We start from the raw sequence: 27,701 nt of genomic DNA on the forward strand, positions 1-27,701 counted from the left end.
GAGTGCACGATCACTCTTCATCATCACGTCAGACTGGGGCTGTGGCTCAGCGATGGTGCGGTGTGAGCGCTCCAGTCAGGGCAGCGCAGCGCGGGGCAGAGCAGATGGGGTGCACTGGTGCTGTGGCCTGCACTTCTGTGTGCAGTCCTCACCTTCTGGCTTTTGCAGATTTGTGCCTCAACCTCTGTGGTGCAGGATCAGCTGTCAAGAAACATTGTCTGGGATGAGCTGTTTGGATTCAGATTATCAACCAAACGTTAATTATTCTTCTGGCTAAAGCCTCAGCAGCTAGGCTGGATTATATAAATGCAAAGAAAGAAGTGAGTATGAATCGTGTTCACCACTTGAAATCTAGAATGAATCATGTGGTAGGAACAAAATCATATGCCATGTGTGTCAGGACTTACTAGAGCCAGATCCTCCCTGGGCTGGAGCATGTAATGCCACTAGTGTGAAAAGCCACTTTCCCCAACCTATGCTGAGAGCCTAGAGAGCCCCTCCAGATAACAACACGATCTGTCAGGTTGTGCTGAGGAAAGCTGAAACCATAATAACAAGCCAGAGCTGTTAATCTTTCCCAGTATAAAATATTTTTTCTTTAATCATGCTTATGGAAAAACTACTCAGAGGGACAGAAGTGGTGCAGGCTCTTGGAGAACCTGTAATGAGTGCCTACTCAGCTGCCTGGCAAAGCATCAATGCACAAAGCATCAGGGCTCTTTGACAGAAGAGCAAGCATGCCTATCTGTTGTGGCTACTAAGGGACACAACCTATTTCCTTGGGTCATGAAACTTGGGGCAGCTCAGCTTAGCTCAGTACAGCTTAATATTTAGATCTGTGTGTTCTGTGTGTGGTAGAAACGCCACGGTCCTTAATATCATCATGGTGTGGTCCTTGTATTCAACTAGGCTAGAGATTAAGTATTTACATTTCAGTATACACAGCTAAAAGCTTTTAAACCCAAGTCAGGGGTTTAAAATCTCAGAATAGAGCCATAAAGAGCTAATGAGAAGAATAAAAATCAGGTAGTTCAAAAATGATGCAAGGTAGAGTCTTAATTTTTTATTATTAAACTCACAGCACATTAAATATTAAGTGTTCATAAACTTGGTTTTGTGCAATGATAAATTAGTAATATCTACATAGACATGTTCTTTTACAACAGGGAAGTCAAGAAACATAGTACCAGAGGACCTTGTGTTGACAACTGAAGCTATTAGAGTAGACTCCTTAATCTTCAATCATAAAAAGTAGATAATGTTATTTCTTATTACTGTTAAATGCAAAGTGCCTCACAAAGAAATATCTATGTCATTACTAAAAATAACTGCCAGAGAATGTTTGAAGGCAGGAAGAAAAAAGATGTTAGCAAATTATATCTCGAGATAAATTCAGTGAAATGTTCTCTGCTAATCTCCATCGTATAAAAATTGCCTTTCAGCTTATTCTTATGTCAGCCCATAAGAGGTTATGTAAGGTTTTTGTCTGAGCACAACGTGGTGTGGTGTACTTCTGGGAAGAGATGCCACTTGCCTCCAAAATGCAGTGTATGCTTTCTCTATCACTCAAAGAAGGTCTCTCTGCCCCTGCTTGGGGAAGGGATGATCAGCTTTGAGTTTTCCTTGTCTAGGAACAGTAAACAACGCCTCCTTGATTACTTTAGTAACTTTTGTTCCCTAGGATTCAGCAACATTATTCATTCAACTGTTTCCAGTGGTTCATAAATACATGGAGGAGAAAGTATGTTCCAGGCCAGCCTCTTCAAAGTCTAATTCATTGTCTACAGACCAGGCCATGCAGATGTATTTCAGAATTAAATATAGCCTAAATGAAGAAATAATCATTTTGTTAACCATTTATGCATGGCATAGAGAGCAGATCCATCCACTGGTTACCAGTGTAGCCATCAGTACATGAGACTGGTCCTGCATTGAAGACAGGAGCCTGCAGGACCAGGGCAGTAGTATGGTTGGTAAAGAGCACTCTCGTGTATTAAAAGCACGTGTTGATGTGCATGAACACATGGCTGTTTTGAGTATCACAGTATCACAGTATCATCAGGGTTGGAAGAGACCTCACAGATCATCAAGTCCAACCCTTTACCACAGAGCTCAAGGCTAGACCATGGCACCAAGTGCCACGTCCAACCTTGCCTTGAACAGCCCCAGGGACGGCGACTCCACCACCTCCCCAGGCAGCCCATTCCAGTGTCCAATGACTCTCTCAGGGAAAAACTTTCTCCTCACCTCCAGCCTAAATTTCCCCTGGCACAGCCTGAGGCTGTGTCCTCTTGTTCTGGTGCTGGCCACCTGAGAGAAGAGAGCAACCTCCTCCGGGCCACAACCTCCCCTCAGGTAGTTGTAGACAGCAATAAGGTCACCCCTGAGCCTCCTCTTCTCCAGGCTAACCAATCCCAGCTCCCTCAGCCTCTCCTCGTAGGGCTGTGCTCAAGGCCTCTCCCCAGCCTCGTCGCCCTTCTCTGGACACGCTCAAGCATCTCAGTGTCCCTCCTAAACTGGGGGGCCCAGAACTGAACACAGGACTCAAGGTGTGATCTAACCAGTGCAGAGTACAGGGGCAGAATGACCTCCCTGTATTGATACTTTACTTTGATTTTTTACCCAAAATGGGAGTCAAAGAAGACTCATTTAAGATTCCTATGAAATATTTTGAGTGGAATAACCAAAGGAAGTTATGTTTGGACAATTTTCTTTGCCTTAAAAAAAAAACCTACATGCTGTCTTCTGTAGCTGAGACCAGCACCAGCTCCTCTGTGGTGCTGGTGCAGCGACCACTGCTCAGCCACCTCCGCCCCAGGAGTATGCCAGCCGCGGATCTCGTGCAACTCCTGCCCCAGTTTTGTGTTGCTGCGATCCCGAATCAGAGGCTTGGGTAGGGACGGGCTGGAGCAACACGTGCTCTCCTTGTCTGTTTTTAACGGGCGCACGGTCTGCCCCGGACAGCTGATGGGAACTAGGACATGCAGTGGAGTGCGTCCTCCTCATTCAGCTGCTGCGACGGCCTCGGAGCCAGCTGGAGCGTTAAGGAGCCGAGCATCTCCCTGCCAGCCCGGCTCCCGGGGCCAGCTTTAGGCGCCGCCGAAATCGGCAGTTGCCTGGAGAGGCAGGCTGGTGGAGGCAGTGAAATCACAGCCGGGAGAGGACAAGCCGTGCCCCGGGGTGCAGTAGCAGCTGCTGCTCCCTGACAGGCTTCCCTGGGCCCCCCCAGCCCCCTGAAGCACAGCCCCATCCCATCTTTCTTCCCAGTTAAGGGTCTCTGGCTGCTTGCCCGCAGCCCTGCCCTTGCTGTGCCTTACCCAGTGCCGCCTCTCGCTCAGGGCTGGCATCGCCGCCGGTCTCCAGTCTCGTGTTCTCGCTTGGAGCCACAACGGGGACAGCAGGGACAATCAGTGGCCCACGGTCACCCCTCTTCGGTGTCAGTCTTTCTCCTCACGAAAAAGAGAGTTCTACTTCCCAAAAGTTGTCCTCAGACCTATGCCTCAAACCCAGAGGACGGCCAGCCGTGCCACATCAGATGCAAAGCCTAAAAGCAGAGATAAAGCAACGGTGGTGGGGAGAAAGTTGGACTCTTCCTACTTGAAGAAGTCCTTTCAGAGGCTCTGCACTTGCTCTTGCACGGGGAGGATGCTCAACGGTGAGAGTTCATCTCCATTCACATAACCAGGTCACGCTCTGTGGGCACTGCTTTGGGGTGAACACAGGGTGACTGACACATCCCATCACCATTCTTATCTTCTCCAAGCCCCACAAGAGCGCCTCGTGGATCAGTTCTGCTGTCAGCCACTTCTGAGAGGCTGCCACAGATCAGTCCCCCTGTTACAGCTTTGTATCTCGCTCCTGGTAACAAAAACAGAGTGGAGAGGGGATGTATGCCAGCCAGGTGACACTGCTTCTTTTTTCTGCTTTAAAAAGTAAGAAGAAAATAGCCCTGAGCCAGCACATCAGTGTTGTGAGCTTCCAGGTGGGTGTATTGTAACCAAGGCTGCCAAAGCACCTAATCTATAGGGACCCTCAGTGCTGGCATCGAGGGGCACAGCTCCGAAGCATGGCTGGGTGAGTCCCCTAGCGAATGGGCTGAACGCAGGCTACAGGCAAGCACAAAGCACTGATTTTTTTGGAACACCAAAATAAAGCACTAAAAATGGTCTCAAACTGATAGGCAGTAGTGACAGGGAAGGCAAATGAGTTCTCTGAACAGCTAATGGGGTTTAAGTGGGATAATCCCAGGCTGACAGTAGCAGATACCATCGGTGAGACACCTGGTCAGGAATACCTGCACTGCACTGCACTGCAAGGGTGTTATTGGCTCGGCACAAGCTAGAAGAGGCTAGTAGGATTAGTGGAGACCTCCACCTGGCCGAATTTAAGGTAAGCCCCCCAGCGTTTAGTCCCAGGGCAGTTTAAATAGTTTTGTGCTTAAGAGATTGGCTCTGAAAATGCCTCTGTTAAGCACTTAACTACAGGTTGGCTTGTTGGCACAGCCCGGCCGGTTGAAGCTGCGTGTTCCCAAGGGCGATGGCTGCGCGGAGGGCTGGGGGCTGCTGCGCCCCATTGTGTGCTACTGGCAGAAACAGCCTCCTGGTCACTCTTTTCAGCCTGCCGCAAGATCCCTGCTGACTGTCGTGCTGCCTTCCTTGCAGTGAGCTGGAATCCCACTGTGCCAGGCTGCCGGCTGCAGCGTGGACATCACCGCGGGGCATCACCACACCGAAGTCGGCAGAAAGGGGCTGTGCTTCCGCAGGGAAGGAAGGAGGCTACTCCTCTCTGCTGCCTCCCAGAAGGGCTACCGCTAAATGGTGCCTTCCCAACGACACATCAAGCAGTGCTGTGGCTTTTTTTCACCCCATTTAATTCTGGGGTTTGCTTTGGTTTGGTTTTAACAGGTCCAGCTTTCTGTGATGCACTTACCAGATATGGGGTTGCATTGTCATTATTGTTGTTTGTTTTCATGATAAACCTGCTCTAGCTGGACCAAAGGAGCTAAACTATATAGGCAACAAGCTTTTCACTTGTATACTCGTGTGTCATTTGGCCAAGTAAAGCTGCTGCATGTAAACGTCACATTCACTGCATGACAATTGGAGTGAAGTTTTTATGCACGGGGCTTTTTATTTTCCAATCAGCAGCCCTGAGTTGAGACTTTTGGAGGTAAACTGGTAGCTCTGGGCAGATTTGAAGCATCACAAGTGGGGGGGGGGGTTGTCTGCAGAAGATTTACTAGCAGCGAGCTTTTCTTCAACCGTTTTATTAGTCTCCTTTTACATATGTATAGCAGTGAGGGGGGGGAGGAACTTGTTGTTGGTGAAATACAGAGCCTATTTCCCCTGTGGTATTCACACCACAAAACTGTGTGAAAAATTATTGCCCAGGGCCTCCCCAGATCCTGAAATTTAGCTTAACACCATCAGGTTTTCAAATTCTCTAAGCCTTCTCTACTCCCACCCCCATCTCTTAAAGGTTGAAGCTGGGGTAACAAATTCAGCAGGGAGAATGAACGCCCTGCCCTTGGCTTCAGCCAGCACTGCCAGAACAAGTCTCCCCTCAGCTGAAGCACTGAAATGTTTTCACTCCCTTACCGTGGGCTTTATCATCTTAACGCCAGGGTTCTGGTTGAATTGAGCCCTGTTGCGTGGACAAATTGGACAAGAAAAGTTTAAATGTTACTACTTTGGCTTCTCCTCAAGTGGTGCTGAGCACAGATGTTTGTGGGGGCCATCATGTCCCTGTAAGAATGGGGGCTTTGTGTGCATAACCTTACAAAGGGCAGAATAGCCCTGCTTTGCTGCCAGCCACAGGATCATCCTATCTTTATGTGTTGATTTATTAGGCCAGGGATGAATGAAACCGTAATTAATATTACTGAAGCATTAGAGTCTATTTAATTTAAATGCCGCTGAATATTTCACTTTCAGTTGGGAGTGACAATGTGTTCAGGACTGTTGGTGAAAGCCTCAGCCATCTGTTACCCCTACTAAGAAGGGAAGACAAGAGAAACACAGGGAGACAGAGAGCATTGAGCTTTGTGGCTTTTCCAAGCCTCCAGGATCATCATTCAACTCAAGGGCAGCCAAGAAACATTCCTGCGCACTGGACCCTTCGTGTATAGGGGAAAGGCCTGAAAGGGTATGAGGGCAGCACATCTCTCCAAGGGACAGAGAGAGGGAGAAAGATGGAGATTTACAGTTGGCAGGTGTGCACATACATGCCAGTAGATGTGAGCGTGTGCTTTGAAATCAAGTGCCAGGGCAGTGGAAGGAGAGCAGAGCAGGATAGTGGCCAACCCACAGACAGCCTAAAAGTATTCCAGAAAGGTGGGAGGGAGGCTTTCCTCCTTGACTCTGTAGTGAAGGCAAGGTTTGAATGTTGATTTTTCATTTCCTTAAGCAGTGAGGGTCTCATCCAGCCTAGCTCCACCATGGCAAGCATCTCATCTTTGATGGGCCAATATTGCCATGCTGGGAGCACAAGATATTCCCTATTGAAAGCTGCTGTGAAATGGTCTCCACCGAGCTAAAACAGGGAAAAAAAACCCTAAAAAGATGAAAAAAAAAAGAAAAAGGGCAGTGGCGTGGGCAGCAGCCTGAGTCCCAGAGAAGTGCTGTGCAGCACCAAATGAGCAGCTGGCAAGGCATCACCTTTGCTCCTGCGGTAAGAGAGGGAATGTGGTGGGTCCCTAGACAGCGAGGGGCTGGGCATGTGGGCAGGAGGAGCATGCCAGTGCCAGGGTCATACAGACGAGCTGGTGGGGCGGGTGACTATGCGAGGCCACGGGTGGGAGGCTCCGTGGTCCGTGGGATGGTAATTAGCACAGTGGGTTTTCTTATAATTGGGATCATTTGTTCTCCCGGTTTTTCTCCTGCGAACTGATTTCATGCCAGAGGGAAGCTGTGTGACTCACACCTTGCCATGCCAATTAGCTGATAAACATCAAACGTAAACAAAGATGGCCTAATTAAGACTAGTCGCCCAACCTCTACATGCATCTTGTCAAAATCCCACCAGCCTTTTGCATCCAGACTTATTTTCGTGTTTGCTGCCACTAAATGAGTGGCTTTGCACAAGAACCACTTAACTTTGAGAGGAGCTTAGCGCAGGTAATGAGGAAAATTGGGAGCTGGCTGTGGGAGCAGTGTCACCTCCTCCATCTCGCAGGGACAGACAGGGTGAGCACCACCTCTGAACCACTGCTGAGGACAGGGATTTGTCCACCACTGTGTAGTGCTGGAGGCTGACGCCTGACCCAGCAGCCGCATCTTGGAGTATTTGCACAATTCGTCTTCCTGAGTGCTACTGTCTGCATGTGATATCTGTAATGTGTGTGTCTCCTGCTGCTCTCACCTGCTGTGAAAATTCATCAATCAGAGCCCATCACTTACTGTGGGCCTGTCCCCCCAGGACTGCAGCCTGGGGAGTTATTTGCACTTTGGAGAGGAGGTGTATGACAAAGACACATCCGAGCAGCAGCGTTTCACAGCCACTTCACACCGGATCCCACAGGTGAGCTGTGGCAGAGAAACGTGCTCGTGGAGGAAATTTTATTCTAGAACACATCTTAGTGGAATCTGCAGGATTGTTTCTTGGCAGTATAAATTACAGGGCCATGAAGAGATCTCAGAAGGTCATCTGGACCTCTAGACAGGATAGTCAGGGCCCCTGTGGTTCAGTTCAGCAACCTGTCCCCCTGTCTTGTTGGCCTCACTGTGAGAGAAGACCAACTTTAGGTTTGAGCAGAATCTCTTTGCCGCACACTAAGCCCCTTTGCTCCTGTTCTACCCAGGATGGACATAGAGAGCAAGTTCTTCTCTTCCCCGTTGTAACCTTCTTTGACATACTCGAAGGTTGGTCTTATACTAGCTTCATCTGAACCGTGTTGCCCAACCCTGCACAGGAAAACATTATGTGAAGCACTACCTTCCTAGAGTGAGGGAAAATTGGAGGCAGGGGTACCTCCACCACTTCTCTCCCCATGACAGGACTTCCCCTGTTGTAGAACATAACTGGAGTGATTTAAACATAGCTTGTTCTTGACAAATCCCCGTTGGTAGCTACCACCCTGAGTGCTTACAAATAGTTGTATGATTATTTGCTCCAGCACTTTCCTGAGGTTGAAACCCAGTTGCCCTGTCTAAGACTCACTAGTGCCCCTTTTCCCAGGGCGAGGGTCCTCTACAAGCCCTCAGTGAAAACTGCTAATGGCCCTCAGCCTGCTTTGGGCCCTTTGCTAGCTACCTCAGGCAGCTGGGGAATAGCCTCTCACAACACATCAGTGAGAGTGATAAAACCCTGTTGGTACTTCCCCACTTCCCACAAATGATTACAGGAGATAACTTAGAGAAGTTGCCTGTATTGGTTTAGTCTGATTGAACTGATGTCCTGTTCGTCCACGTTGTGACAAAGAGACCTGCTTGAGAGGGGGTAGCAATTGGTTATGCCTCATGCTCACTGGTGGGTACCCACCTTTCTTGTGACCAGTTAGCCAGCTTATGTCAGCACCTCTGTCAAAGACAAGGTTCAGTGGAAGGAAAGGTGAAGGAGTGGAGGAAAGGCAGACATAGCTCATTTTCAAGGAGTGGCCAGTTACAGCCATGGTCAGTGGCACTTTCTTCCTACCTCCTGCTTGGACATGCTCCAGAAATGACCACAGACTCTCCTTGATAGTCTGACCAGGTTTGGAAAGTGGGAGTGGGTGGATCAGCTCTTTATAAAGATGGAGTGGGTAGCACATCTTCTTACACACAAATACACGTGATACTGATGTCATTTATGTAAAGAACCTGACAGCCAAACCCTGAAATCTTTGAATGGTCTCTCTCTTGCAAAGAACCTGCCTGCCAGGCATTCAGTGAAGGCAGGAAGGATGTGTTGATACCTAGCAGAAGCTTCACACCAAACTGCTGCTGTCCCAGTTGGTGCAAACATACAAAAACCAGTCACAGAATCATAGAATCAACCAGGTTGGAAGAGACCTCCAAGATCATCCAGTCCAACCTAGCACCCAGCCCTATCCAATCAACCAGACCATGGCACTAAGTGCCTCAGCCAGGCTTTTCTTGAAGACCCCCAGGGACGGTGCCTCCACCACCTCCCTGGGCAGCTCATTCCAACGGCAAATCACTCTCTCTGGGAAGAACTTCTTCCTAACATCCAGCCTAGACCTACCCTGGCACAACTTGAGACTGTGTCCCCTTGTTCTATTGCTGGTTGCCTGGGAGAAGAGGCCACCCCCCACCTGGCTACAATGCCCCTTCAGGTAGTTGTAGACAGTAATAAGATCACCCCTGAGCCTCCTCTTCTCCAGGCTAAACACCCCCAGCTCCCTCAACCTCTCCTCATAGGGTTTGTGCTCCAGGCCCCTCACCAGCTTTGTTGCCCTTCTCTGGACATGTTCCAGCACCTCAACATCTTTCTTGAATTGAGGGGCTCAGAACTAGACAAAGATGTGGTTTGCACTATGAGTGTGGCTGTACTCACAGCTCACATCAGCTTAGAGCACAGAAGTGAAGCTGTGAAGGTACCGCAACTGTTTTAAGGGAAAAGTTGTCTAATACATAGAAGTTTGTAGCCACTCAATAGTCTGATGGGGTTCTGGGAAAGACAGTTTGCAAAAGCACATAAAGCAGGCTCTTACTGGTGCTGTCAGAGGAAGCTTTTACGTTTCATGTCTGAAAACATCTTCTAAAGAGTTTAGTAGGCAATCAGCAAAGTAACCAGATGACAAAGCATTTTGCATGTGTGAGTTTCTCCTCTGGCAGGGCTCAAAACAACATGTAGCCTCATAACTTTTTAAATTCCAGTCAGATCCTGCATGCTCTCCCCACCGGCCTCCAGCTGACTCATCCTTTTCAGGCTGTTTCTTTTCATTGCTGTGTCTGTAGGCTGCACATCCCGGAGCCAGAGCCAGATCAAGCTGGTACTAGCCAGTGTGGTGAACCAGCTTTTCTCTGTGGTGGTCTCATCAGCTTCTGCTGAATTTTAGCTTTCACTGAAAAGAGAGGGGGGGAATTCCAGTTCTGTAGGAAAAAGGAGCAAGCTTTGTGATTGTGACCCTGTGGAGAGCTGTTCACCAAGACGGCAGGAAAAGAGGAGCAATGGGAAAGTGTGACCAGACCATGGAGGGGACTTGATTGAACCACAGAGGGGACCTGTGGCAGGGCCCAGTGGCAGTGAGGGCAGCATCACCTGCAGGAGCTGTAACTATCTCCCCATCCCCACCTGCACAACATGGGGATGCTGGAAGAGAGATGATTCACACACATTTATAAATCAAGCTGCTGCGAAGGTGAAGCAACCTGATGCAAGCCCTGGACCAGTGTCTCTGCCCAGGGGAGCCCCTTGGGCACACCAGTGCCGATCTCCATGAGGCTCCTATCCCTGCCCAGCACAGCTGCTTTGTACCAAGAGACACTTTCTCTGCATGAGAACCAAAGGCAGGGCAATGCTCATCAGCCTGAAAAGCACCATGTGAGTAGAAATGGAAGATTTCCAGTTCCTGAAGAGCTACCAGTGAGCATTTTCAAAGTGGCCTTAAAGAACACTTTGAAGCACAAGAAGCCAGGAGTCTAAAAAATTGTCTTTGGGAGATAAAGTCATCTCTTGTTCCAAAGATGCAAACTAAGCTTCATGTTACTAAATATAGGCACGTTAGGCAGGGCAGAATTCACCAAAACTCTCAGTCATACCTCCCAATGAGATGTGTTGTGACAGGAGACCAGCAACCCCATGAGAATAAGGGCTCAGGAGTCCAGCACTTACATGCACGAGTTACCTCCACAGCATAAGCAAAGCCACTGGATCAAACACTTGCAGGATTACACCCCTCAGCCTGGCACCTTACACCAGGTCACTTGCCAGGATCCTTCCCACCAGGCTCACCCTCCAGCCAGACTCCCAGCACCTCCTCGGTTGCTAACGGTGAGTCTCCAGAGCTTTGCTTTTCCCCCATCAGAGAGCAAGTAGAAAAGTAACATTAAACAAAAAAAAAAAAACCACCACCAAAAAAAAGCTTTATTGATTCAATTCTAGGAAATGATCCCCTTTGCAGCATGGTTTACACTAAGCCTCCAAATCTGACATCTCTTTGAAAGCCCTCTTAATATATCCAATTATAGATTTTCAGCAACTTTGTGGAATGTCGGCTTTCCCGGCGACTGACCCCGGAAAACACCATTGAAATCAGGAGGGATTTTGCTATTGAGCTCAGTGGGGGAGGATCAGGTCCTACATAATTTTATTGTCAGCAATGATGACCTCTCTTCACAAATGAAGAATCCCCATCCTGAACCGTGGCCTGCGGAACGTAAACCATTTATTTTTATAGCTGGATCCTTCCCCAAGTGGGATATTTTGTGCATGGTTAACTTATCCCAGGGCTTTAAATGCTTGCCAAGTGGCTTTAATAACAGGATGTTGTTTAAAAAGATTGGGAAGGATTGTGGGCAGTAATGGAGATAATTGCCAAGGAGAGATAAATGAATCTTCAATCTCAAACCAACTTGGCTTTATCACTGGGTCAGGAGGGAAGATCCAGAAAAATCCCCTGTCTAAGACTAAATGCGTAATGATGGTTTGGGGTTTAGGGAAGTTGGCAGCTGTCGAGATTGTTTGATAAAAACATCTTCTGAGGCTTAATACAGGTTTGCAATTCCATATAAAGCCATGAAAGTTTCTTTTCACTGCAGGGATTTTTGGAATTAAAAAAAAAAAAAAAAGCCAGAGATGAATCCCTGGGAGCGGAGCAGACAGCAAATGACATCCTGAACCAAAGAGTTTTGTGAGCTGCGAGGGGGCAGCAAAACTGTGTGTGAAGCAGCCAAGCACAGAGGTGAGGAGGTAAGGAGGGTTTTACAGACAGGGGACACCTTCGCTCACACCTTGCCTGCCCCTCAATCACCCTCTGGCCACCCCTCAGCTGTCTCTTGTCCCGCAGAGTGGCTGGGAGAGGATGGTGCACGCCAAAGCCAAAGCTTTCCATTCTGCTCTTCGAATGGCAGAGAGAGCGTTTCCAGAACGTATTCAAGTGTATGTGTTTACTTATTCAGCCACCAGGGAAGGGAGGAGGCTGAAAGCCAACCCTTTTAATGAGAACTTACCTTACCTTATCATGCAGAATAAGGAAGGGACTGCATGACACAGCAGCTTTTCAGGCCAGCCTTTTTAAAAATTAATTGCCAAAAAATAAAGGCTGCTGGGAAAGGAAAAGAAGCAAAGGCTGTCTTCAGACAGGTCTCCCCAGATAGGTTTTTGGGAGGTCTGAGTGGAATTTCAGCTCTTCTCCCTCTGTGACACTCTTTTTCCTTGCCTACTGTCAGTCAGACAGCACCGCAAGCAGGCAGACCCTCTCTGCTGGCTGTGGTTCAAGCCACCCAGAATGACTCCTGTGAATGCTTTCAAAAGAGAGGGAAAAGGCATTTTAGAGAGACGTGACTTACTTTTCAGCAAAGACTTTACCAAACTAGAGGTGGGGAGAGACATCTGGGATGTAATCAATGAACATGGAGCACCGACAGGGCTCTCATGAGAGTGGAAAAGGCATTTTAGTGCACTGTAACTTATTTTCCAGCAAAAAACTTTTTGCAACTCAGGACAGGGCTTTCCCCAGTTATCTTCTTATGAGGTTACTTTTCTCCTTTCTAGAATCTACGTTTTCAGCTACACAAAGTAAGACAGAGGAAATCCAGGAGCACTATACAGGGAGAGGCCTGACAAAGTGATTTTTCTCTTTATGATCTGAAAAGGAAAATGTGACCTGGTTTTACAAATGCAATATTTCAAAAGGCAGGCCAGTAGACACCAGCAATGCAAAACCTGCCACCTTTGGGTTAAAGCCTTGCTACTTCAAATCGTAGAATCATAGAATCAACCAGGTTGGAAGAGACCTCCAAGATCATCCAGTCCAACCTAGCACCCAGCCCTGTCCAGTCAACTAGACCATGGCACTAAGTGCCTCATCCAGGCTTTGCTTGAACAACTCCAGGGATGGTGACTCCACCACCTCCCTGGGCAGCCCATTCCAATCCCAATCACTCTCTCTGTGAATGTCCCAGACTCTTCCCAAGTTCACAATTGCCCCCAAGAGACTGACAAAAGCCATGAAGGAGGTACATGATTTGGCATACCGACTCCATCTCCATACACAGGGTCCAGGAGGAGTGTTCTTCTTGTGAGGTTTATTAAAAAAAAAGAGAGAGAGAGAGAGAGAGAGAGAGAGAATAGAGAACAAGTTATGAAATAAAACTGGGGCAAACCCATCCCAAGGCATGAAAAAAAACCCAAACCCTTCCAGCCAACACAGCTCCGTATTACCCAGCAGGAGAGTCTCCCCGCAGGCATGTGAATTGCACACCGTTCCCAGCTCAAGGATCTGCATTTTCAGTCTGGCTTAGCCCCTCTCCAGGGAAAGGGTGCAGCCTGCCTGGCCAGCAGGCCAGCCACAAAACTCGCTGCTGCCTCGGGCTCCTGTTCACAGCCCGCTTGCCTTTAATATTGACATGCTCGCACTTGGCGGCATTATTCGGCGCTTTGGGTCTGATGATCATATTTATATGGCTGACACCCAGACCTACTTGCCTATTCCTGCGGATTCCCGTGAAGTGCTGTCATGGCTTATTACCTGTCTATCTGCACTTCAAGCCTGGGTGACTTTTAATTTTTTTTGAAGCTTAATGCTGGGAAAACAGAACCGCTTCAGATTGGTTCAGTTCCCCTCCTGGATGCACAGATTTGCGATACGCAATTCTGTATCACACTCGGCTCGGGAGCTGCTTTCCCTGCTAGGCTTTTGAAAGTGGTCTTATTTTATCTGCAGTAAACCTCTTTGGAAGTGTAGCATCAAAAGGAGAGAAGGGGGAAAAAAAAATCTTTATTGGATTTCAGAAAGTTCTGTGACTTCACCTGCGTGTTGCTTGTCAGGCTGAGGAGCCCTTGTTCATGCCTCGGTCTAATCCAGAGTTGTGTATCGTAGCTCAGTGATAATTGGAAACTCTTCTCACTCCAGCATTTTCAGCTGTTGTAAAAGTCTGCAGCTAATGTCATAACAAGAATTAAACTGTCTCATCGTATTACACCCATCTTAGCTGCCTTCGCTGGCTATTAAGGTGACAGCACATTGATTTGAAGTTTGTGTTAATTGTTTACCCCTTCTTGCAGAGGCTTTCTTGGGGTTTTTGTAGCAACCTGCAGGCTTTCTGTAGCTGTGGATTATCTTTGTGTTCAGCTTTATATGGCCTTGCAAAACAAAATTCCCTCTTTGCTAGATCACGGCACGAAATTCCCTCAGCCCACAGATTTCTCTGGTGCCTCTATTCCCTGCATGGATCATTTTCAAAATGAGCTAGTGGAGAGCCCGTGGCTGGCTTTGACAGCACAAGACTTTAAGAGGCTTTCTTCCCTCTCTGACTTTCATTTGTAGCTGTTGTCTCCAGTTCTTCTGGCTCCTGAGAGCAGGGGTGTTGTTTCAGGTAAGCGAACGTATTTGCTCTGCCTATATAAAGCTGTCACTTTATAGATTCAACAGAGACAGTGGCCTGTGTCCCCTTCCTCCACAAAACAGACCTCACAGCCCATCATCCTCATGCTTCCACTTTTGGGGGGAATAAGTTGATCCCCACATAAGCCCATGGCAACAAACTTTTTACCTAGAGCTGAGACTGAAAATTGCTTTGTGTGGTACGCTGTTTCTGGAACCAAATGGGAGCTCAATGGGAGCTTGGCATGCTCAGTGACTTCAGGGCTAGTAAATAGGGTTGGGTTTTTTTTTTCCCCCTATGATCTAGCTCTCAAAATCCATAAACAATTTATTTCTCCACAGATATTACCAAAAAGAACCCCAACTCTTTATTGTCTCCAAGTCTATGTTTTTTGTTCACTCCCTTCACTAAGGGCTGAAACGCTTCCAATCTTCTGCTCCACTTTGTTGTGTTTGCTCTCACTGGATCAGTTATTGCATGGGAAATGGGAAGGTGTCAACTTGTCCTAACGAAAAACTATTCCATTTTCAGGGGGAAAATGCAGTAATAAGCAATAAATATTTATTTATGAGTTTAAAATCCCACTGTTTCTTCTCCCAGCTGCCAAGGACTTTGGATCAGACTTTGGCTCCTTCTTGGAATATGACCATATCAAAGAGCCTTCTTTCTAAGGAGACCTGCTCTGCCTTCCCTGGCTAATCCCACAGCCAGCCCTTCCCTCCCTGCTCTCCCACTAGTTCTTTTTTGGCTTTTTCCTACAAAAGCCACGAGCTTGTGCATGAGCTGCCCCTGGATTTTAAACATCTCGAGTGGCCACTACATTTTACACACTTTATAGCTTATAAGCACGATGGTAAATTGCAACACTACTGCTGGTCATTTGAGCTCCCAGCGTGGATACCTGGGGAAAAGCCAAGTCTCCCAACTGTCATTAGAGAGCACTTCATTAGAAAAAGGAAACCATTCACTATTTATGTTTGGAGCAGAAAAGTGCCACTCACTTGTATGAATAAAGCATGTGCTTTCCCAGGCTGATGCTGCCTGGTCCCTGCGCAGCAGTGCCCTCAGCCAGTGCCGGCACCCACGCGTGACAGGGCCTCCAACAGGGACAGGGACTTGCTGCTGCAGCAGCCCCAGCAACAAGCCCGGTTGGCACCGAGGGCTGCCTGAGTGCCCTCACGGTTAAGGCAGCGCCAGGAAGGTAGTCTATGTTTAACGTGAACTTGTCTGCCTTTGAAAAGCTGCACTCGGCGCACCGCAGCCGCGCGTTAAAAGCCTTTTGTTCCGTTCCTGTTTTGATGAACTTCGTTCCCTTTGATGTTCATCTGGAGCCTAATCGCGATAAAATGCGCACAATGGTTAGACTGTGGCAGGGAAAAAGGTGCTGGGAGAGCACAAAGCAGCACTTTATCCCCTGCCTCCCCTGTGCCGCTCGCTTGGCAGGCGGCAGCGAGCGCTGCAGGCAGAGCGACCCCGGGTGACAGGCAGGGCTGTCCTAGGCTCCCGCCGGCTCCTGCCACAGCCACAGGCAAAACCAGCTTCACGGAAAGGAGCAGGCACAGCCAGGCCCTGGGAATCATACAATGGGAGGGGTTGGAAAGGACCTCTGGAGATCATCAAATCCAAGCCACCTGCCAAAGCAAGATCACCATGGGAAGGTCACACAAGAACGTATCCAAACAGACAGAGAGGGATCTGGGGGTGCTGATTGATACCTGCCTGAACATGAGCCAGCAGTGTGCCCAGGTGGCCAAGAGAGCCAGTGGCATCCTGGCCTGCATCAGGAATGGTGTGGCCAGCAGGAGCAGGGAGGTCATTCTGCCCCTGTACTCTGCACTGGTTAGACCACACCTTGAGTGCTGTGTTCAGTTCTGGGCCCCCCAGTTTAGGAGGGACATTGAGATGCTTGAGCGTGTCCAGAGAAGGGCGACGAGGCTGGGGAGAGACCTTGAGCACAGCCCTACGAGGAGAGGCTGAGGGAGCTGGGATTGGTTAGCCTGGAGAAGAGGAGGCTCAGGGGAGACCTTATTGCTGTCTACAACTACCTGAGGGGTGGTTGTGGCCAGGAGGAGGTTGCTCTCTTCTCTCAGGTGGCCAGCACCAGAACTAGAGGACACAGCCTCAAGCTGCACCAGGGGAAATTTAGGCTGGAGGTGAGGAGAAAGTTCTTCCCTGAGAGAGTCATTGGACACTGGAATGGGCTGCCCGGGGAGGTGGTGGAGTCGCCGTCCCTGGAGCTGTTCAAGGCAGGACTGGACGTGGCACTTGGTGCCATGGTGTAGCCTTGAGCTCTGTGGTAAAGGGTTGGACTCGATGATCTGTGAGGTCTCTTCCAACCCTGATGATACTGTGATACTGTGATACTGTGAAAGTCTCTAGAGAAGGAGACTTTGTAGAGTCTAGAACGAGAGAAAAGTACCCAGACCACTGCACTCACTTGCAGAGTGACAGTGCAGAGCTGGTCAGCTCCGGTTTGGGACATCCCCGACAAAGGCCTGAGGGAGCAATGGCCACCTCAGTGTGTGACATTGCACGAACAAGCTGCTCTCCAGCTCCCTCTCTACACATCAGCATCCTGTGTCAGCGTCTCCCCCGAGCCACGGGACGGTGACGTTTTGAGCAACCCTCCCTGAAGCATTGGGATGCTCCCAGCATAGAGCAGTGCTCCAGCAGACAGCTGCCTCTTTCTAAGCCACCAGTGCCTCTGGTTCTGGAGGGTTTGCTGGAGCTGGGTGATAGTCGTTGCTGTTTGGGATCTGATCCCTAGGGAGAGAGGTTTTCTGTAGGAGCTCGATATTCCTTCAGAAGTAAGTTTCAGGTCCATCTGATGTAGGAGACAAAAGGAATCCATAAATATGCTATTTTTACAGTCTTTTCAGAATTTTTAAGGCACTGACAGACCATTTCAGAAGGCACTGAAGCAGCAGGGCCACCAGTTGCCAAAACTGGTCTTGACAGCATTGTGTCCACAGGCCAGTGCTTGCCTGAACACATTTCATAGAATCATAGAATCAACCAGGTTGGAAGAGACCTCCAAGATCATCCAGCCCAACCTAGCACCCAGCCCTAGCCAATCAACTAGACCATGGCACTAAGCGCCTAATCCAGTCTGTTCTTGTGTCTCCCTGCCCAGACCCTCCTTGGGTTTGGATCAGCATTCATGGTCTAAGTCTCCTTACAAATTATTTGTGCATATTAATTCCTGGTGCCACCTGCATGTCCCCCAACTGGGGGCATCTCCAGACAGCTGAGTCCGTTACCACCTGCCTTGCACCAGTGCCCTGAGATGCCCAGGAGCTCCCATGGAAGGGCAGTGCCCAGGCTGCACCCTTATGCCCGCTGGGGCTGGCAGATGGAGGTGGCCCAGTGACATCTCCGTGAGTCGAGTATCGCCCATGTTCCCTCCTTGTCCTAGCCCTGCCCCTAGGCAGTTGTTGCTCTCAACCACATCATGGCACATGCCAGCTTGGGTCACAGCACATGCCATCCCTGGCCACATCTCAGGACACACCTATCCTGGTAACAGCCTGTACCTACCGTGAACAGTGGAGCCAGGGTAGGGTGTAAACCCTACTCCATCTCAGCCTGAGCACACTCCCAATGCTATCTTGCACCCTGGACCCTGTTTCAGCTACCACAATCTCAGACCTCCAAAGGTGGGTGCAGCATACACTTGGGATATTTTTGTGCAGCACCAATGCAATAAACTATTTTCTGTGAAGCTCCTCACAGCATTTGTAGCCTAAATCAGAAACAAGCCCCTGGAATGGCTGGGATGGCTCCTGCTGCTGAGGACACAGGCTTGTAAGGCCATAGGCTGTCCTGCCTGACACATCCCACTGTCTCCAGACAGTCCCCTGCACAGAATAAGGACAGAGTCCTAATCAACTCATATATGATCTCATTTCTCCTTAGCCTCTGCCACCAACAGCTGTCTCTGAATTGTTTCTTCAGATCTTCTGCAGATGTCTCTTTTTATCCAAGAACAGGTTGGAGGAGTTTTAAGAATGCATTGAGTTGTAGAGTTTGGGGATCACACATCTTCCATATTTTTGCTTGGATGTTTTACCTTATTTCATGACATCTGTACTTGCTGCTGGGCTGACCTACTTAGTGAAGTCAAAGGCACTGGAGATTAAACTGAGTGATCCAGTTTGGTGCACACTGATAATTTCAAGATCTTGGCAGAATTTGGTAGTTTGTAATCATATTTTTTTTTTTACTATTCAAAATTTTGCATTCCAAAACAAAAAAATCTTATTCCAAATGCAATCATTTTGTTCACCTGACAAGGTAAAAATCTGTAAACTCAAATAACTCAACTGCCCCTGAAATGTATACAAGACTTTGTAACAACAGTACCAACTAAGCAATGTTCATATCTGCCACCGCAGGTCCCAGTGTGTTACAGTCCCTGTGAAATTTAACTTAGGTGTGGGGGGGGGGGAAAAATAATGCTCTCCACTCTGCCCCCGTTTCAAACCCAGGAAGCAAACAAGTTGTAGCAGACTTTCCCTTGCAAAATGAATTTGTCAAGCTCTGCTGCATTTTGCTGAAGTGTAAGATACTTAAATAAAAGCGATCCTGAAGTTAAGTAGCTGGCTTCAGGGCAGAGGCTGATGGGGATTTCTGTGAGTATATTTGCTCTTCCTGAAGCTGGGGGTGTAGGTAGGTTTTTTCTTGATGCCAGAGAAAATCACTCATGAGCCTAAGATCTTCCAAGAGTGATTTCCTTCTCCCTCTCCAGCCCCAATGTCCCTCTATGCAGCTAATATTTTGATAACATTTTGCAGATGACAAGTGAAAACAGGAAATCACTTTACAGTTTTGAGATAGCATCTGGACTCTCCCTTTTATTTCATTGTGTTGTCTAAATATAGATAGAGGTTATTTAGATACAGAGATAGATATATAGGTATATGGAGCCATGGGCTAGTTGATTGGATAGGGGCTGGGTAATAGGTTGGACTGGATGAACTTGGAGGTCTCTTCCAACCTGGTTGGATAGGGGCTGGGTAATAGGTTGGACTGGATGAACTTGGAGGTCTCTTCCAACCTGGTTGGATAGGGGCTGGGTAATAGGTTGGACTGGATGAACTTGGAGGTCTCTTCCAACCTGGTTGATTCTATGACGATATATATATAGATATAGATTAGAGACAGAGATAGAGACAGAGATGATAGAGATAGATAGGTCAAGTTTCCCTAGCAAATTAAATTTGCCAGTGCTTAACAGCTTTCGGGAGCATTCATGCAGGGTTTGATCCCCACCCCAGAAGCAGAGGAACAAAGCTTCTGAAAACCAGGCACGAAGATTTCAAGCAGGTCCTGAACACTGAATGTCTCTGAACACCTTCGTGCCTTGATAAAAATAACCCCAACGTTTAAAAAACCCACTTGTAGTGTAATGGTGGGGGTTTGTTTTTGTTTTTCCTGGCATTTGATGCCTTGGTTTGTGCTTGGCAGAGTACAGCTGCACTTTTTAACACTGCATTTTCCTGGCTTTTAGTCCCTATTATGAACCTGTCGGCAGAGAGCCTTCCAAAATGATTACCTGGCCGTGCCCGTGTGACATGTTTGAAAAGCAGGCGCTGTCTGTGTAATGTTTTTCTGTGTTTTCACCACTTGTGCACAAGCTGGAAGACATTTTTTTGCTGCATCTGCTCTGCACTGAAGCAGCCTATAAAAGCTGCTGTTAATATTCAGTGGGCTTATGCCGCCATGCGGGAACCTGCACGTCCAGTTTTCAGCAACCCCTTCGGACACGGGCACAAACCCTGCGCTGCTGCAATAGCAGCTCTTGATACACCAGAGTATCTGTGGCTATGCTTTGCTGGGCAAGAAAATACAATTTAAAGCCTGCAAAATTAATGCCTGCAATGTTTTATTCCTGGAGGTAAAATCCACTTAGTGAAACTTCAACATTCTGAGCGCGAGATTTGTGCTCAAAATGCATCGCTGCTGTTCTCGCAATGAATTTCCTCAGGTGATTGATTTATAGATGGGGAATAATGGCTAAAAGCAGAGTGCACACAATCAGCATAAAGTACTAGTGTTAAGCAAGCACAAAGTACTGGGAGAGTCTTTATTGCTTTGGAGTATCTTCTATCAGTAAAATAACATTGGTTCGTGTACCATGAGACAAAAGCCATTTGCAAAGCAGTGTATCAAACCTAAGCAAATCCTGTCCATTTCCAAGCTCTGTAGTGCAAGGGCTGCCCTGCTCTGTTGTTACCATAACCACACCTTCATTAGATGGGGTATACAAAGAGTTTTCATAACCAAAAATCAGTTAGGTCCATGGATGCTGCTTTAGAACTGAAATCCAGCCCTTTGTGCCTGCCGAGATTCAGGGTGAGCTGTTACACTGCATACAGCAGGGAATCTCAGAACTCTGGTGAAATCCCTTACAGAAGCACATGCAGAATACTTTAAGGAGCAGAATCTATAGAAGTACCCCACAAGGACCACCACCACACCCCATCAGACACTGTCTGACAGGGACAAATCACAAATAAATTGCCTTTAAACATGGCTGGGCCACCCTTGTAGTGTTGGAACTTGCTGCAAGTTTCACCCCACACTCTCAGGCTGACATGACCATCTCAGGTCCAACTCAAACCTAACTGCATCTGATCCCATGAAATGACAACCCAGGGCTGCAGGCAGGTAGGTAGTGTGTGGCTTTAGAGCTCACCAATGGGTCAGTGTTTCTTCCCTTTGCATCCTTTCTCCACAAGGATTCAGAGCTCCGGGAAGCTTTCTGCCCTAAAGAAAGCAATGCATGACGTTTTAGGGGAAGGGCAAATCATGCAAATTGGAGCTGGTTTATGCAGCTGCCCCCTCCTGCTATACTACATATTTCTGTCTGTGTTTGAGTGAGTTTATTTATCCCATCTGCTCCTGATCTACGCAACCTGCTAATATTGGGTTCCCTTTCATTAGACTTTCCTCTCTCTCAACGTCTGCTCTTCATCACTGAGCTTTCCTGCCTTGACCACTGCTTTCTTCAGTGATTTGGTCTGATTCAAAATGGAACTGCTAGGTTGGTAACTAAAAGTAAGGAATTTGTGTAGCCCTATTCACTAGAAAGCAAACTATTCATACCAGCTTCCTTTTTAAAATGTCTGTAAGGAAATCATAACACTTCCTTAATTCTAGATCCTTTTATTTTTTGCTTCATGTAGAGGCTTCAAGAGACATGCATGTAAACATAGATTCTTCATTTACTCCTTCAAATGCAAAGAATATTGCTGAAAACAAAAACATGGCTGAAAACAAGAAAAACAAACAAGAAAAAAAGAACCTGCTGTAAAAGGCAGATTGTTTTTGTTTAAAAATCATTCAAAGCACTCAGAAAAGCACATTGCTGTGTGGAAAACCTGGATACTTGTGTGGGAAATCTGCAAATATTGGAAAATCCCACTCACATCTCTCCTTTGACTTGCAGCTCGTAGATCGAGTGATGCCTGCACTAGCAGCCTGAGCAGCAAACAGGGAAAGGGGAGGGCAATGCCTAAACTTCCAGCAGCCCTCAGAGAGACTCGGCTTTGCTCTGCACAGCTTTAGTCTCTGGTTGCCACATCTAGGTGTAAATCTGCCTTTGGGCCACAATGCACACTTATGCCAGATGAGGTTAGCGTTAATCACAAATTATTTAGCTCAATATGGAGCTCTGTTTCATGCATATAGCAGTTGCTCACTGCTCTGTGTTCTCTGCTCTTTGTGTTTAAAAGCATTGTTTGTAAAACTGAATTTTCAGCCTGGTCACAATCCCCCTTGTTCCCCTGAACCATGCCATTCTTGATAATGCACCTGGAGAAATCAGAAGTGAAACAGCAGCACCAGGTGTTTTAAATGTAACTCTTCAGGGCAGACTCTGTCTCCCTGCCCACACACACGTATGCTTGTGTGTGTCTCTCCATCCCAGTGCTTGAGCCACAAATGTATGGGCTCTGATACAAAAAGTTGTGCAGCACAGTAATGCTGTAATCAAATGTGTGCTCAGATGTGTTGCAGGAGGTAGCAGCAACTTACATCCCCGTCAAATGGCATGACTTCAGCTTCCTTAAGAAGTCTTTCTCACAGCAGAAAATGCAATTATCCTTCCATTGTGCCTCCCCACGTGGTGATCCAAAATACTTCAGCAAAATGAAGCGACCTATCAATCCTGTATCTGTTGAGATATCTACAAATACGGATCAGTGTAAGCCAGTCATTGATTTTAGGATTCTCTGTCCTCCAAGGACCGTGACAAATCTATACTCTGTCCCTGAGTGATGGTAGGGTTGCTTTCGGATTTCTGATTCCACTACTCTGTCCCTGAGTGATGGTAGGGTTGCTTTTGGATTTCTGATTCCACTGGGGAAACCCTGCAGAAGAAAGCACTCTGCTGCTGCCCAGCTGAGGAGGATCTGCACCACGTGTGTGTCCTTCCAAACCCAACTGTTACACTCACAACTAATGAAGAGCCAGACATTGCAACCAGGCTAAAATTTAATGCTTAAAAGCAAGAAAAGGACAACAGCTTCAATATTTGCAAATGTCTCTGTTTTGCTCTGAATTTGCCTTGCTTTAAAATTCACTTGTACTGTACAATCACAGGTACCATTCCTGAGCAGGACTGGAGAGGTGGTAATGTGGAGGAAGCAGTGCCAATCAGTAAATCTTGTTTGTGAGAGCAGGCATACAGAAAAATATTCTGTCCTGTTCTATCTGTATCTGGATTTTGCATGTGTAGTGTTATCCCTTTGACATGCTTGCCCCACAGCAGATTGCTATATGGATAAATGTGTCCTTGCAACAAAAAGAGAGAGATTCTCTTTCTGAGACACAGAAAACTGAGGGGCCACGTCTCTAAGTGTGTGGATGAACACACACACACAGAGACTCCTCCAAACATACACCCTTACACAAGGTTTTATGTAACTGAACTTCAGTGCAATGCAAATGTTTACAAGAAATGATCTGCAGCTCACTGGCTAAGGACAACTGAATAATTTGCTGAGGAATGCAGGAAAAAGTTCCTAACAACATCTCAGACTTCTCCTTTTTAAACTAATCAGAAAAAAAAATGTACACAGAAATGTCCAGATTTCAGTTAATCTTTAATATCTAATACATGCACAGGTGAGGTATTTGGGTATTACACCAAGGGGGTCGGGGGGAAGACATGCAATAAGTATATCTTGGAAGTGCTCTGAAGTCCCACACAAAAAAACCCACCTGGATATTGTCCCCAGAGACTATTTCCATCATTCCAAACACCACGGCAGCTTCAAGCTTTTCTTGCTTACTCTGAGTGCATCAAGATATATTCTTTCTTTATCCAAATTTTACTCTGTTCCCAAACAAAAATAAAAGCACAAACCCCACCACCACCAAAAACAGAGATGCAGAGTGGGCAGTTTTCCAGTTTCCATGTAAACCCTGCACTGTCTGACCCGCTATAGATGAAGTCGCTACCGTTGAGCAAGGTACGCCAGGAATACAACATCTAACACAAATGCCTGACAGAGATTGAAGTCCAAAATACTGCACTTTAAAAAACACTATTCCCAGGAAAGTATTGGGCAGTGCTTTTTGAAAGTGTTACATTTGCTTCTGTTCTGCATGGAGAAGGTATTTTCTCACCCTGTGTTTTCTATGCTGATGTGTTATTGAGACAATCCACCTTTTAAAGTGGAGAAAAGAATGGCAATATTCTGTCTACAGACATGCTTGAAAACATGGCTTTACAAAATGCATGGCCAGCCTTGCAGAAGGATTTTCTGGTCACTTTGACTGACCTGCAGAGGTAGGTGTTGCCACTAGGAATCACATGGCTGTTCTCAACTCAGGACCCTCCTGCAGACAACGCTAGCTGAGAAAAACTCCAAGGACTAGGCTCTTGCATGCTGAAAAAGGCTGACACTATTGCATCTACTCTACAGCTCTGAAACTGCTAGTTTATGCAACATCATTACTGCATGAAATACACTTCACATGTGAACAGTGATCATGGCTGTGAGACATGCTGTTAAAGAGGTATACATCCTCTGCTGTCTGCTTTCCATCCCTCCCCAGTATACTGGCCAGACACCTAGAACTATATAATTCATATGTAAGACAGTAGATTCTCCACAGTAAATAGTTGTAAGGACTCTCTTTTCCAAGAAAAAGCTCAAATTTGGATTGTAACAGGAAAAATAATGTGCACAGTGATCATGGCTGTGAGACATGCTGTTAAAGAGGTATACATCCTCTGCTGTCTGCTTTCCATCCCTCCCCAGTATACTGGCCAGACACCTAGAACTATATAATCCATATGCAAGACAGTAGATTCTCCACACTAAATAGTTGTAAGGACTCTCATTTTCCAAGAAAAAGCTCAAATTTGGATTGTAACAGGAAAAATAATGTGCTCAGTATTGATGGTGAAAGAAGACTAGAAACAAAACCTGTGGTATTCAGTTATTGACATAAACTCCATCGTGCACCCTGTGAGCTGTGATTTCAGCCCAGTGACCACATCACGTGGAGCTGGGAATTTGTCCACCACATCGGCGAGCTCTGGATCAGACCTGTGAAAGACAGAGCTGCATATATGGCTTTAACTTCACGTCTGGTGAGTCTTGCAACCCAAAGAACAGCACGCCTCACTTGCTTCCTCGCTGTGTAAACAAGTACAGACCACGTCACCAAAAAGGGTCTGAGATTCACCCAGCAGATCAGTGAAACATCTGTGTAGGCTTTATCTCACAAAGAAACATTTGTCCGGTAGCACGTCGCAGCCTCTCTGAACGGCAACACATGGGGCCATAGGCAGAGCAATTAAATCACAAAGAAATGAACTGCTAGAAATGGAGATTCTATTCCTTTACAGCCTAGGATAGAATATAAATCTATCCTTGATGTGGGTTTGTTTACATGCACTTGTATTCCATGTGAAATACAATTTAATGTTTGAAATATTTGAATATAAAATAATAGTATACTCCATACAGAAGATAAATATAATGTATAGCTATAAATACATTTAAATAGTTCTGGTTTGTTCCTGATCTGAAAGCATTATTGCAATTTGAGGTATTACTGCAATTGGAGGCATTATTGCAATTTGAGGTATTATTGCAATCTGAGGTATTATTGCAATCTGAGGCATTATTGCAATCTGAGGCATTATTGCAATCTGAGGCAAAAGTTTTTTGTCTGCTGATATGCAAAGACATCCCAACAGTTTTTATATGAATCAGCAGCCTGAGCTTTTCAGGAGGATCTGTAACCACCTATTGACCAGTCACATTATAGACCTGGGCTTTACTGGATAGCATATGTAGTTCTCATATGTAACATCATCTTTAAACATCCAATTAGTCTGCATTTCTCATATGGTATTTTGCCATCAGGGTGAGTTTAAGGAAGTGGGAAATGATAGATAAAGAGAGGGCTAAAATATGAACAAATAGAGAAGCATTACATTGCTCATTCTGAAAGCAAAATGAGAGCCTAGGAGCTGTAGTGTATTGCACATTGTACCTGTAACCATACCCTACTGACACTTGGCAATCATAAATTACAGTAATACTGGAAACCTGGAGCTGGCTGATTAAGAGACATTTGAAGAGCTCTGTCCAAATAACTACCTTCCTGACCGAAGGACCCCAAGGAGCCAAGAGGAGCTGCTCGTGTTTCTGCCCTGTACGCAGAATGAAATGCAGAAATTGGTAAGAAAATGGGTTAGATGCTCACAGGGGCTCATGCTTCTTGGATAGAAAAAAAGAGGTGACACTATGAACAGAGGGTGTGTGAAAGTGTGAATGTATAGCCAAGATTGGGTGCAAGGGGTGTGCACGTGCATCAATCTGCCATTGGTTTGCACTGAGGAGTCTTTTGGAGAAGAAAGCAGCTGGGCCAGGTCCCGACGTGCTCAGCTAAGCAGAGGCATACTGGAAGTCAAGCCTGAGACAGGATGGGAAGAGCCTGGCCACCATTTGTGTCTGTGTGTGGGAGAGGGAAGCCAGAGACATGATACAACCCTGAGTACCTGGGATGCCCATGCATGGCTCCCACAGTCAGGAAGTTTTCAGAGGATGCAGGTGCAAGTGGTCACAGGCAAAAAGGGGGAACTGTAAGCAGCCTCACACCCAAAGTCTCCTGTGTCCAATTCCACCTTCAAAAGATGCCAAAGGCATCACAGATTGTGTTGTGGCTTGAAGGGGAGACAGCCTCACCCACCCAATTCAGGTGCTGGATGGATTTTTGTTGTGTTTTTCCCACAGAGGTAGAGCTGGAAGAGGGGAAGACGAAACATCCCAACTTAATTTCTTTATAATGGTCTGATGGAGCGTCTGACATGTGAATCCTCACTGTCCCTGCTCTCCAGCCCGACTTCAATGACTGCTTTTAACAAACAGACTCCTCCAGACAGGGAAATTCTGTTACCTTGTCCAAACCTGCTCAAATACTTTGAGCTCCCAAGTTCTACCTTTAGCAGAGGGTTTTGGCAAAATGCAGGAGAGGCGCATACTTTGAACTGGAGGTAGACTGAAAAACAGCCCCTTGATCATCAGTGATGTCTTTATCCACTGAACCAGAACTGGGTTTCGTAAACCCTTACACCCATAATTTCTTGATCTCCTCTCAAGGTGCCAGCCAGCCCCAGTGAAGCAGGTTGCTTTCAAAAAGTTCATACCCCTGCGCCCCTGCAGCCCTGCAATATGCATTATAAGTAGCTTATCAGTGACCACAGATTAGTGGGGTGATATTCCCTGTGGAAATCTTTGAGCTTCCACAGCCTTCTCTCATTACAGAGGCTATCAGGTCTGCATTGCTTTGCGTTCTCTCACTGAGGGGACTTTACATTAACTCTATTCAGGGTTCCTGAGCTATGTCTCTGAGCAGATCGCAGGCAGAATAGGATGCTTATTCCCAGTGTCTGGCAGGGAAGGGGAGCCCTGCCATGGCAGCTAGGTGCCCCAGTGTCCCCAAGCCAGGGCTGGCAGCTGAGGCAGGGTGGGCTCCAGCCAAGCACACCCCACACAGGAGCTTTGCTCCCTGTGACTTCTGCCCAAATGCATAAGTCCTAACTGGAAATTAAAAGCCTGTCCCATCGTAGTCTTCAGGGGTGAATTTCAGAGGCTCCAACGCTCGCTAATTAACAGGATCTGTCCTTCCTCTCCTTGTTGCACTAGCTGTGGTATTTTTAAAGCTTTTTATTAAAAATTAATTTCTTTA

General features: G+C 47.0%; 1 long non-coding RNA gene across 1 annotated transcript; it reads left to right on the top strand.

Moving 5' to 3' along the window:
* The first annotated feature begins 174 nt into the window (after positions 1-174).
* LOC135186337 (uncharacterized) lies at positions 175-27,701 on the top strand. Its single transcript, XR_010306827.1, has 3 exons — positions 175-320; positions 26,047-26,191; positions 26,747-27,701. It is a non-coding gene; the product is annotated as an uncharacterized LOC135186337 (long non-coding RNA).

Source organism: Pogoniulus pusillus, chromosome 24 (assembly GCF_015220805.1).
Source record: "Pogoniulus pusillus isolate bPogPus1 chromosome 24, bPogPus1.pri, whole genome shotgun sequence".
NCBI classification, from domain to species: domain Eukaryota; kingdom Metazoa; phylum Chordata; class Aves; order Piciformes; family Lybiidae; genus Pogoniulus; species Pogoniulus pusillus.